Genomic DNA, 12,972 nt, shown 5'->3' on the forward strand with positions numbered 1-12,972 from the left:
CACTTTAAATAATCAAATAATCACACAAACATTCTCCCTCTTTTTTTTCCCCCATCATTTGTTATTCTCCCAATCGCTCCCTTACCTTTTTTTTCTCTCTCTCCCTCTCTCTTCTCCCTCCTTACTCTCCCTTACTCTCCCTCTCCATTCTGTCTCGTATTTCACTCTCCTCCATCTGTTACGTGTCTCTCTCTTGTGTCTATATATTTCTGCCTGCCTCTCCTCTCCCCCTTACCTTGCTCCGCCTACTTGGGCCAAAATGGGGTCGTTAATCAAAGGTGCCCGGCCAGTTACAGAGAGAGAGAGAGAGAGAGAGAGAGAAATATGGTACTTTGTGGAAAAATCGTGTCCATATCGAGACATTTGCTTGGAGAGAGAGAGAGAGAGAGAGAGAGAGAGAGAGAGAGAGAGAGAGAGAGAGAGAGAGAATTTACTCAGCCATTACATTCCTACCAAAAAAAAATGGATAAAGTTGCTATACTTGGAAAAAATTAAATTAAAAGTTTTCAAGTAAAATATTCAGAAGGTAGAGGAGGAGGAGGAGGAGGAGGAGGAGGTGGAGGTGGAGGTGGAGGTGGAGGAGGAGGAGGAGGAGGAGGAGGAGGAGGCGGAGGAGGAGGAGGAGGAGGAGGACGACGACGACGAGGAAGGAGAGTAGGAGGAAGAGGAGGAAAAAGAAAAGAAATGACAAGAGAGAATAGAAAATGAAAAACTGGAGAGAGAGAGAGAGAGAGAGAGAGAGAGAGAGAGAGAGAGAGAGAGAGAGAGACAGACAGACAGAGAGACACAGACAGACAGAGACAGAGAGAAAGAATAAAATGAAAGAAACGGAGCAAAAAAAAAAAAAAATTGACTTACAGAACGTGAGGGAAAAAATATATGATGAAAAATGAAACTGTAAATAGAAATGTCAGAATGAAATGTATATATTGATATGAAATGGAGTGACGAACGAAGAGATACGAGAATTAATAGCTAACCCTTTCAATGCGGCAGAAAACATTTAGCAGCACCCGAAGCAATGCGAGAAGTGTTATTTAATCGCCTACAAGAAAATTAGCCATGAAAAGGATACATTATACAATTTCTTCTCTTTTTTTAATATTTGATGTGGCTTCAGAACAACTAAAGACGTCTTGGAGTGACTGGTGAATAGGGAAAGGTGTACAAAAGGGCGGTCAGTGAGTTAGTAGAGGAATAAAAATAAACTCAAATAGGGCAGTCAGTAAGCTAATGGAGGAATGAATAGAAACACAACTAAAACAAAGGAAAAAATATACGAAGAAAACGAAAGAAAAATAAAATACATAATTAAGCTCGACACTAAAGCAAAACCCACTATTTTAACACCAAGAGTATAGAAATAATAATAGAAATAATACACTGAATATAACGAGACCTGGAAATGATATGTACGTATTTCTACATCATTATATTCGCATTGAGAAAGTTAATGTGGTAATCTATTCTCACTTAGGAACTTTTAACATTATTGTCAGAGAAAACAGTGGTGGTGGTGGTGGTGGTGGTGGTAACTTTGATATTTTTTAATTAGTAACGTAATTTTGTAAGCTTCCCCTCTCTCTCTCTCTCTCTCTCTCTCTCTCTCTCTCTCTCTCTCTCTCTCTCTCTCTCATATTGCAGTAAGTAAAGGGAAAGTGTTAGTGTGGGTGTGTGTGTAGGTAGCAACACATGGTCACAGAGAGAGAGAGAGAGAGAGAGAGAGAGAGCGGGGAGGGAGGAAGGAAGGAAGGAAGGGAGTTTAGTACACTCAGTAAATCAAACTAATTCGGTTAAAGACATGAAAAATTATGCAAAAGGAAGAAAAGCAGAAAAAAAGAAAGACAAATGAACAAAGAGGAGTGAAACATAATGGTGTGGACTCATTAATAAATGTAAGAGAGAGAGAGAGAGAGAGAGAGAGAGAGAGAGAGAGAGAGAGAGAGAGCCAGTGCCAAAAGGGAATACAAATGACCACATGGTAACCTTGAGAGACAGATGAAAGAAAACGGGAAAGGTAAAATATGTCAGAAATGTGGAAAAAACGAGACATTTATAAAAAAAAAAGAAATTACGAAAAGAATAAAAATAATAAGCAATAGAAAACGAAAAAAAAAACAAGAAATAGGTGAATAAATAAGAAAAATAAAGACTTAAAGAACGAAAGATTGAGTGAATAATCGACTTAAACTGGTAGAGAGAGAGAGAGAGAGAGAGAGAGAGAGAGAGGGGGTAGCTTGGGCAGTAGTGAGTCATCCCACTTACTTCTGCCCTTCATCACCACCACCACCACCACCACCACCGCACGTCAGGTGGAGGCGGGGCAGGTGGAGGTGACGTAGGCGCGATAATGTCCACCTGGTAAGGTCAGAATCACTTAGCATAGGTAAGGCCAAAGAGGGGAATGGTGGTGAGGGGAGTGTGGGGGGAGGGGAGGAAGAGGAAGGTATTTATAACTCTCTCTCTCTCTCTCTCTCTCTCTCTCTCTCTCTCTCTCTCTCTCATACGTTTCTTCATTTTTCAATCATGTTTTATATTTATCTTTACATCCACGTCTATTTACTGCATCCCACCCTCTCTCTCTCTCTCTCTCTCTCTCTCTCTCTCTCTCTCTCTCTCTCTCTCTCTCTCTCTTCCATCTTCTATTCATTCTTCATTTTTCTATTATTTTCTACATTTATCTCTATATCTGTCCATTTACTACCCTTTCCCCACTCTCTCTCTCTCTCTCTCTCTCTCTCTCTCTCTCTCTCTCTCTCTCTCTCTCTCTCTCTCTCTCTCTCTCGCTTTAATTTCGCCCTCGTGGTACCTGAGTGAATGATGAGTTCCTGCCGTCATTCATCAGGTGAGTAGTGGAGCGAATCGGGTCCTCGCCTCACCTGTGTTTGTTCACCTTGTTCTTTATGGGGAAATTCTGAACCTTACCTGTGCCTTATCTTGCTTGCCATGAATCAGAGAGAGAGAGAGAGAGAGAGAGAGGGGGAAGAGAGAGAGGTATAAGAGCAAGTTGACAACCGTTTCATGTGTTTTTATCTTTTTTTTTATGTTTTGCTCCGTTTGACATCATTCCCGTCTGTCGTCGAGATAACGATGTGTGTAGGTATGTGGACACACACACACACACACACACACACACACACACACACACACATCCTGTCAATTAGAATTCATGGTCACGTCTTTTTTTTTTATCTATTTTTCATTTCCTCTTTCTCTTATCGTCTGTGTCATCTGTTAGTGAATCTGTTTTATGTCTATCTATGTTTTTCTCCATTTATCCATCTATATATCTATTTATGTATTCATCTATCCACAAAATCTCCCTAAATTTACTTACATATATCTATCTATCTTTCTTTCTGTATTTTTTTTTATGTCTCATTTTCTCCTTCTACATTTCTCTGTCTTCTTTATCCATTTTCAATTTATTTCTTTTTCAATCTCTATCCACAAATCTCCCTTCATTTACATATATATCTTTTTTTTCTCTGTACCTGATAGCGTTTCTTTCCTTTCCCGGACTCTTTCTCTTCTTCCACACTTCTCCGCCTTCTTTTCCTCCTCCTCTCCTGTTTCTTTATCAACCATTATCCACAAATCTCCCTTATCTACATTCTATCTTCTCTTTCAGTATATGTTAGTGTCCCTTTCCTCTCCAGATTCTCTCTTCTTTCACACGCCGTCTTCTTTTTCCTCCTCCTCTCCTGTTTCCTTATCAATCACTCCCCTGAGGTCTCGGGTGGCAGGGATCCAGCAAAGGAAAGGAGAAAGAGAGGAGAGGAATCCTACTTTGTGGTATGATTATTGACCTTTCGTATTATTCTCACGTCTGAGCTGCGGCATTACTAGAGAGAGAGAGAGAGAGAGAGAGAGAGAGAGAGAGAGGCGAGGAGGAAGAGATGGACCGATTAAAAGCAGGACAAAAAGCTCTGATTACGTTTTTTGTTCTACTTTTTTTATATACATTTTGTCGAATCTTATCAATGAAATTATACACTTTTAATCAATTTCAAGTCTCAAATAGTGTACGAATATGATATCATCTGTTAATCATGAACAGATTTACTCGTATTACTAAGAGTGTTTGTTATGTATGCTTGTTAATCTATGAATGTCTATTAGTCAGTCTATCTGTCTGACATTTTTCCTTTACTTCTCTTTCTTTTCTTCGTATTCGTCTTCGTTTCATTATACCCTTATCGTTATTTATTGTGTTTATTGTTGTTATTATTATTATTATTATTATTATTATTATTATTATTATTATTATTGAAGACATTTATTCCAGACTTTTGGATAACTCTACTATTAATGGAACTGGCTATCAAGTGAGCCTTTTTTGTTGTTGTTGTTGTTGTTGTTGTTGTTGTTGTCGTCGTCCTTGGTCGTATTCCCTTACATACAAAAAAAAAATCCTTATCCATGGCATCAAAGTCCAATTAGTTACAAGAAACACAAACACACTCTGCTTTACTCGTGAATCGCCGTGAATAGATACAAGTTTAGAAAGCTGTCTGCACAACCTGCCCCAGTGCGCTCCTGAGTCTGGAGGAGAAACGGTCAGAGGGAACACACAGCGAGGCGGGTCAACGTCTTATGGGTCAGAGATGAGCTTCCTATGCCTGGCTGCCCGACTGCCTGACTGCCTGACTACCTGACTCTCTTTTTTTTATGTTAGAGGGGAAAGCTGGGCAAGGGCAACATACAACGGAAAAAAGAGCCCCACTTAGTTGTCAGTCCCCTTGCAGGTTTCCGAGAGAGTTAGCCCAAAAAAGGAATAAATGTCTTGAAATCTCCTAAATCAAGTCATAGGAAGTTGGGAATACTGAAGCAGGTAGGGAGTTCCAAAGTTTACCAGAGAAAGGTATGAATGATTTAAGAGTGCTAGTTAACTCTTGCATTAGGCACTTGGACAGAGTAAGGGAGAGACGAAGAAGAAAGCTTTGTCCTGTTACTCTCAAAATCTTCCATCATAATCTCATAATCATCATCACTACTTAGAGGTTCTAGTGGAAGTTATATTGTTTTTTTAAGAGAGTTTTTGTTCTTTTATGGGATTTGGTAATTATTTTGTATCAATTTGGCGGGAAAAGTGGTGAGAATATTCGTGTTTCGCCGTCTTATAATTGTATTAGAATATAGTGGAGGTTATACGCGTTTAAAATAAGTTTTCATGTTTCTTTACTGTGTTTTAGCAAAGATTCCGCATCACTGAAGGGAAAAAATATAATGAAAACTAGTTAATCTTTCAAAATAGTCTCGTTTCGGAATCTCATAGTCGTTACAGGTTCTAGTGGAGTTTGTGTGGGTTTTCAAGGGAGCTTTCTAATTTTCATGGTGGTTTTAGCAAAGACTGACTCTATTGAAGGGAGTTGAGATATGACGTCTGTGTCTCAAAATGCGGTCATGTCATGCTGCTTGTTTCGTCTCCTGCAGGGTTCCGTAATGCTCATGAAATGTACGTGGGTGGAGGGTGTAATCTTTTCATTAACCCCAACTCGTCTCTCTCTCTCTCTCTCTCTCTCTCTCTCTCTCTCTCTCTCTCTCTCTCTCTCTCTCTCTCTCTCTCTCTCTCTCTCTCTCTCTCTCTCTCTCTCTCTCTCTCTCTCTCTCTCTCTCTCTCTCTCTCTCTCTCTCTCTCTCTCTCTCTCTCTCTCTCTCTCTCTCTCTCTCTCTCTCTCTCTCTCTCTCTCTCTCTCTCTCTATCTATCTATCTATCTATCTATCTATCTATCTATCTATCTATCTATCTATCTCTCTCTCTCTCTCTCTCTCTCTCTCTCTCTCTCTCTCTCTCTCTCTCTCTCTCTCTCTCTCTGTCAGACACAGAAAATTGATTTAAGAGCGATATAAATCAGTATTTCCTGTTATGAAGTTCGGAGAGAGAGAGAGAGAGAGAGAGAGAGAGAGAGAGAGAGAGAGAGAGAGAGAGAGAGAGAGAGAGAGAGAGAGAGAGAGAGAGAGAGAGAGAGAGAGAGAAACAATTACTTCTTAGATAAAAAATATAATGAACTGCATATGTGAACAGCAGACGGTGCATGGAGTGTGTTTACAAGGGCAACAGGAGTGTCAGGCGGCAATGTGTGCGTTCACGGTTTTATTTACCCCTGCTTGAGATGATGGACGACGCGGCACTTCTTTTCAACGGGGCTGCAAATCAAGGCGCCAGTCAGTGCCACCGAGGAATGGAGAGCTCGCTATTATAATTTACATTCTGTTTATTTTGCTGATTGGTGTTTTCAGTGTGTGAGTTGAGATATCACTCCTGAAAGCATTATTTAAATTTTGCATGTTTTTTTTTTTTTTTTTTTTTTTTTTTTTTACCCTTCAGTACTATGACGCGTTCTCATATTCATCCTGCTTCTTGTTTAGTGATTTTATAAGGCTTCAGAAATTTATATGGGGATTGAAATAGTGAAGGTTCTGGCCATAAATCTTCTGACTTCCATAGACCCTTTCAAATGTAAATAAAATCGTCTAATCACACCCAAACTCATGGTAAAAATGCGTCCCAGTACTGAATGTGGTTAAACTCTTACAAGTATCTACGTATTTACTTAGCAATCAATCTAATCATAAACAAACTACTGGATACATAACATAACAAAGATCGAAACTTTTTTTTTTTCTTTTCTCAGTATTCAATTCCCCTTAACGAAACACAGTGAATCAAATCCCATCTTCTCTATACACTAAGCCTGTTACAGCGTTAGGGATGATCTGATGTCGTAAAATTAGCGATGAGGTAGCTATTATTTCCCACTTATTATGTACGATAGTTTCCCGGCTTGGCACGAGAGCGGATGTGAGGCGGCGGAAGGCTGTACGCTCGTCAGGCTGAGTCACGTGTTTATATTGGTCAGTGGCGAAGCGAGTGGGTCTGATTAGGAGAGAAATTATGGGGTAGATCCAAACTGATGAGGAAATTGCTAATGATAGTCAAATATGAAGTATGAAATGGTTGGGAGTTTGATTATATATGCGTCCTAACCTGGGTTTTTTTTCTCTCTTTTTTCTCTTATCAATATATTTATCTATTTATCTAGCATATTCTGAAACCTTTCACGTCCAAACCTCCATTACTTTCAGAACATAAACGATATGTGTTTTTTTAGGGTATTTTTTACGGTTCTAGTGGCAGATTACTATGATTTCTACATTACCAACAGGAGAAACACTCTTGAAAACCCGTTTAATCGTTTCTGCCCTTTGAAAATAGTCATGGTGCAAAGAGTACAACGTTTCTGACTGCGGCCCTTCACTGTAGCCGTTATTCATGGACCAGACTACAACTATGCCTTTATCTGCAATGCCGTTGTGTTTCTCCTTATCAGCGGTGCCATTATATACACACTATTCACGCGATGGTTTGTTGCATGTTAGGGAGAAATGATGGTGTTATTTCGCCAAATTACCTTCAGTACGGGAATTACGTCACATAAGTAGATAGATAGATTGGTAGATATTTAGATAGATAGGTAGGTGAATAGATAGATAGATAGACTAGCGAAACATATGAAGACCAAGCAATCTGACCCTCATCCCTATCCCTTCCCCCCACTCACCTCCCCAAAAAAGCTACTTCTTCTGCGAAATGGCTACCCGGTGAGAAATCTACACGGACAATGAAGACCTAGAGAGAGAGAGAGAGAGAGAGAGAGAGAGAGAGAGACAGACAGACAGACAGACAGAAGTGTAGGTGAGATAACATAAGAGAGGTTGGATTTGGTGAGGAAGTGTGTATACTGCATGCGTGGGTGCGTGTGTTTGTCTATTATGAAGATGAAGTTGAAGCACACTAGGTATCCGCACTCAAAACTCCCTTTGGAACACTTGAACTGTCTGTCTTCGCCGAGCTCTGCAGGACAACACTCACTGCCGCCGAGACATGAAGAGACGCCCAAGAGTTCTCGACCTGCAGATCAGAGGGGCGCGGCAGCAGATGGAGCTTCGTCGCTTCCTGCAGCCCCAGCCACCCATCCGCCGCAAGAGACAGGCGGGGGAGACGCTGGACGAGGGAGAGGTGAAGCCCCGCGAGGTAATCAGACGCCCCATTTCCCCACCCAGCCATGAGAAACCCAAAAGAAAACGGAACACACCTTTGCCTACCTGGTGGCACCAAGTCTTCGGTGCTAAAGATTATGACGCCGTGCTGGAGAAATATGCCCTATGGTTGCACATGAGGCAAAGAAAAGAACGCCGCCTGCAGGAACTCCGTGGGAATAAGCACGCCCACCACCAGATGAGAGACACGCCCATTGAGAACCTGTCAGACGAAGACACTGATGATTTTTGCTCACTGGAGGAGGAGGAAGAAGACCTGAGTCCTCCTACGGGGTGGACCTGCCCCATGGAAGTCTACCCTGATTCCGTGATCCTCTCCCCGGGGTGGCAAGGACCGGGGGACGCCGTCATCAGGAGGCGCAACATGAAGGATATGCTACGCCGAAGGAGGGAGAAGGAGGAGGAGTGTGAGTGTGGCAGTGAGGACCTGAACCAGTCCCTAAACGTCACTATAGGAGGCTCCACCATCCCAGCCATCAGACACACATCCTCACCCAAGCACAGAAACACGCCCTGCAAAGTGTGCGCCCGTAGTATACCACACGCCCATGCCGCCGTCACCAGTACCCCAGCTAAACCCAGACACTCCCTCATCCCTTACCTTCCTGTCCTCACCCCCTACATCTATCACGCCATTGCACATACGCCCTTCAACACCCCGCCAGTACTCAAGCCCTACATCTCTCACTCCCACCCCACGCCTTCCCTTCCTGAAACCTCCAAAAGCACCATCATATTCAAACAATCACCCCTGTCCCTCCGCCATCTTCCCGCCCCTCCCGCTCATCCCGCAAACGTAAACGTCTTAATTTTTCGAAGTAATGATCGTGAAGGGGGAAAAAAATGTGTCTTCTCTTTTTCTTGCCCATAAATATTTCTCGAAAGGAAGTAAATTTAATGTATTGTGTGTAGAAGGTAAACTGTGTGTGTGTGTGTGTGTGTGTGTGTGTGTGTGTGTGTGTGTGTGTGTCATTGCAGTATTCCTATTGTTGTTTATTATCGTTATTGTTGTCATAAAGGATGTCTTTCCAAAATATATACTGAATACTGAACCAACGCAATTTCATTCTCCAAATTATTGCTCATTACAGTATCGGGGGGGGGGGGAGACAAAATACGTATAAGTGAAGTCTGTAACCTGGAAATATCGTTGTTGTTGTTGTTGTTGTTGTTGTTGTTGTTGTTGTTGTTGTTAATGATGTTGCTTCTGCTGTTGTTATTGTTGTTGGTGGTGCTGTTGTTGTTGTTGTTGTTGTTGTTGTTGTTGTTGTTGTTGCATGTCTATAAAAAAGGACCGTTTCTACACAAAATATTATTAATAGACATATGAATAGACAAATAGATATACGGACAGCCAAACATAGATAGATAAATAGATAGATAAATAGATAGATACGAGTAAGGTAGATAATGGTAGGTGGAAAAAGAAAAAAATTGAGAGAGAGAGAGAGAGAGAGAGAGAGAGAGAGAGAGAGAGAGAGAGAGTAATTACAGCATCACGTAGCCTCCACGGAAAAAGCGCCCGAGGGAAAAGACACAGCGGCGGTCCGGGTGAAGCTCTCATGCAGAACAAAAGCAACTGTTTGGTAGCTGTTGTAAAGTCTGACACGCCGCTTCAGCTTGATGATGATGATGATGATGATGATGATGATGATGATGATGATGATGATGATGATGATGATGATGTAGGGTTAGTAATCTTTATAATGTTAGTTCCATTACTTTTAGAGAGAGAGAGAGAGAGAGAGAGAGAGAGAGAGAGAGAGAGAGAGAGAGAGAGAGAGAGAGAGACAGACAGACAGACAGACAGACAGACAGACAGACAGACAAAGAGAGACAGAGAGACAGAAAGAGACATTCATCCATCCATCCACCCATACATACATACATACATACATACATACATGCACATACATACACAACCGTCCCCCCCAACACACACAATGCAGAAACACCCACGCGTAACACACACACACACACACACACACACCTCACAAAACAGTCAAACCACACCAACACACGCACTTACGGGATTTAAAAGGCAACATTGGACATACATTTGAATTTAAAGACCCCGGGTGATGGGGGTAAACTTGACGCGCTCCTATTGGCTGGCTGGCTCGAGCTCTCCATCAGGTAGCCAATCAGAGCACAGCTTACATCTCACTTAGGGTTTGAACAGCCTGTATTTTCGGGTCAGCTGGAGGGAGGGACGGAGAAATCTCTTGATATTTACCCGCTTTTCAAGGTACCTAGACCTGTGCCATGGTTGAAAATGCACTCCACGTCACTATTAATACCCGGTGGAGGCTGCGAGTGCTGGAAATGAGTGGAAAAGGGCGTGATAAGTGAGGAAAATGGCGGAAAACCAGGCACCTGTGTAAACCAGTGGGTGTCTGCCATCACAAAATTGATCAGAAAAAAGAAGAATATTACTGTTTTCACGTGAATTCTGACACACGCCTACCATTGTGCCGGCCGTGCTCACTGACAGCGACCCTTACATACCACTATACTCACCCTGAAGTGGCCAAAACACACCTAGACACCTGTGAAGTGAATAGAATAAGTTGTTTTTATATTTTTTTTCTCACTGGATGACTCATTTCTAACGTGAATGAGTGCCTAGAAGTGCCTGGGAGTGCCATAGCCAGCCCTCAGGTGCCTCGGGGGGTGGTATGCGGTGGTCTGTGTGTGTGGTGTGTGTTGTATTGATTCTGTTAGGTAAAGTCAAGGAAATGGCAGGAAAACACATATTAATGGGATGGTTATGATATTAATGGGGGGAGTGGGGGTTGTTTACCTTAGTGTCATCTTACCCTAATGGGGGTCTACAGGTAAATATGGGGGGGGTGGGGGTGGCTGACGTGATAATTGGGCAGGTGTTAGTGTTGGAATGTTAGTTTGAGGGGAAATAGGGATATGAAAGTGTGGGTTTACCTTGTTTTACCTTTAATTAGTGTAGAGGTGTGGCATTGTTGTGTTATTAATTTCTGGAGCTTTTGTTAGTGTTAGAGTGTTAGTTTGAGGGGAATGAGAGAGATAAAGGTGTGTTTTGACCTTGCCTTACCTTGTTTTACCTTTAATTAGTATAGAAGTGCAGTATTGTTGTGTTATTTACTTCTGGAGCTTTTGTTAGTGTTAGAATGTTAGTTTGAGGGGGAATGAGAGAGATAAAGGTGTGTGTTTACCATGTTTTATCTTATTTTACTGTTATTTACCTTAATGTTAATGTAGAAGTATATTAGGGGTGATTTATGAAGTTCTCAAGCTTTAGTTAGTGTTAAAATGTTAGTTTGATGGTAGTGAAGGGGGATAAAGGTGTGTTTTTACCTGACCTTACCTGTATTTACCTTTAATGAGTGTAGAGATATAGTATTAGTGTGTTATTAAATTCTCAAGTCATAGTTAGTGTTAGAATGTTAGTTTGGGAAGAGTAAGTGGGGATAAAGGTGTGTGTTTACCTTAACTTTACCTTATTTTACCTTTAATGAGTGTAGGAGTGTACTGTGGTTGTGTTATTAAGTTCTTGAGCTATAATTAGTGTTAGAATGTTAGTTTAGTGGGAAATGACACAGGTAAAGGTGTGTGTTTACCTTATTTTACCTTAACTTACCTTGCTTTACCTTATCTTACCTTGCATTACAATCCTTAAGTAAGACACCTATTCCTGTAAATTATAATACATTTTTTCTAACGATATTTACTCTCTTTTTCTATTTTATCTACATACAGTACATCCGTGATTAGGTTAGGTTAAAAGAGAATAAAACCATGACATACTAAAGAAAACCAACCGCAAGAATAGAAAATGTAAACTCGTAAACTTGACTTTAAATTAATGTTCCCAGTTCTCATTCTTTTTGACTAACTCTCTCAGACCTGCTCGGGGACTGACATCTAAGTGGGCCTTTTTAGTTTAACTGTTTTTTGTTGCCCTTGGACAGATTTCCACTCCTACAGGTTCAGGTTATTGTCAGGGGCTAGCATCTAAGTCGGCTTTTTTTGTTAAACCGTTTTTTGTTGTCCTTAGCCAAATTTCCGCTCCTACAGGCTCAGGTTGTTGTCGAGAGTATTGCTTTTGCATCACCACTGCCTTGTGTATCCTTTGTTATGTTGCCAATGTCTCTTTTTTACGTTCTTTTACCTTACTATGCCAGGATTCATACAGGGTGTTCTTATTGCTCTATTCTCTATTTCTTCAATAAGCATTCTTCCTTTTAAATTTTCCTCATCTTCTCTTACATTAACCTCTTCAGTACCATGACACATTTTCCTATTCATTATGGTTACTATTTGGTGATTTTATACAGCTTCAGGAACCCGTGTGGGGAGTAAAATAATGAAGACTGTGGCCATTAATCTTCTGACCTCCATAGACAGTTCCAAATGTCAATTAAATCGTCTAATCACACCCAAAACTCGAGGTAGAAATGTATTCCAGTACTGAAGGGATTGAAAAAAAAAATGATGCTGTGCTTGTTGTTGCATTAGGGTTTAGTGAAGGCTGATAGGAATATTAGCATGATAAGAGATTGTATAGAGCATTATGATAGCAGTGTATGATATGATGTGTGGTGTTCAGATTATGTGGTATTGTGGTGGTTTGTGTGGCATTTGGAGACTGGACAATGTGGAGGGAGTGTGTGGCAGTGAATGTGCTCTGACAACAGTGTATGTGGTGTGCGGACAGAGTGTATAGCATTATATTAGTGTACATGATGTTGTGAATGCATGTGAGGATTGTGCATTTTAGTATCAACATTTAATTCTTCTTTTCCTGGGAATTTGATAGTGAATAATAATGAAGACAGTCTTAAAACAGTCTGAGATGTCCCATGATATAATGTTCCTACTATCACTCAAACTTTTGTGCTTCTGTATTTCCATCTGTCTATGACCTGGACT

General features: G+C 41.1%; 1 protein-coding gene across 7 annotated transcripts in view; it reads left to right on the forward strand.

Annotated features, from left to right (window-relative positions):
• LOC123519650 (cytoskeleton-associated protein 5-like) overlaps positions 1-12,972 on the forward strand; it is a 62,098-nt gene that overhangs the window by 20,675 nt on the left and 28,451 nt on the right. For 4 of the 7 annotated variants that reach the window (XM_045281110.1, XM_045281113.1, XM_045281114.1 and 1 more), the window contains exon 1: positions 10,224-10,312. The exons of 1 other annotated variant lie outside the window; for it this stretch is intronic. The gene's annotated coding sequence lies outside the window, so the exon portion shown is untranslated. Of the gene's footprint in view, positions 1-10,223; positions 10,313-10,353; positions 10,621-12,972 lie in introns of those variants that run through there. 2 more of the 7 variants (XM_045281116.1, XM_045281112.1) reach the window with 2 other exon arrangements.

This window comes from Portunus trituberculatus, chromosome 45 (assembly GCF_017591435.1).
Source record: "Portunus trituberculatus isolate SZX2019 chromosome 45, ASM1759143v1, whole genome shotgun sequence".
Lineage (NCBI taxonomy): Eukaryota > Metazoa > Arthropoda > Malacostraca > Decapoda > Portunidae > Portunus > Portunus trituberculatus.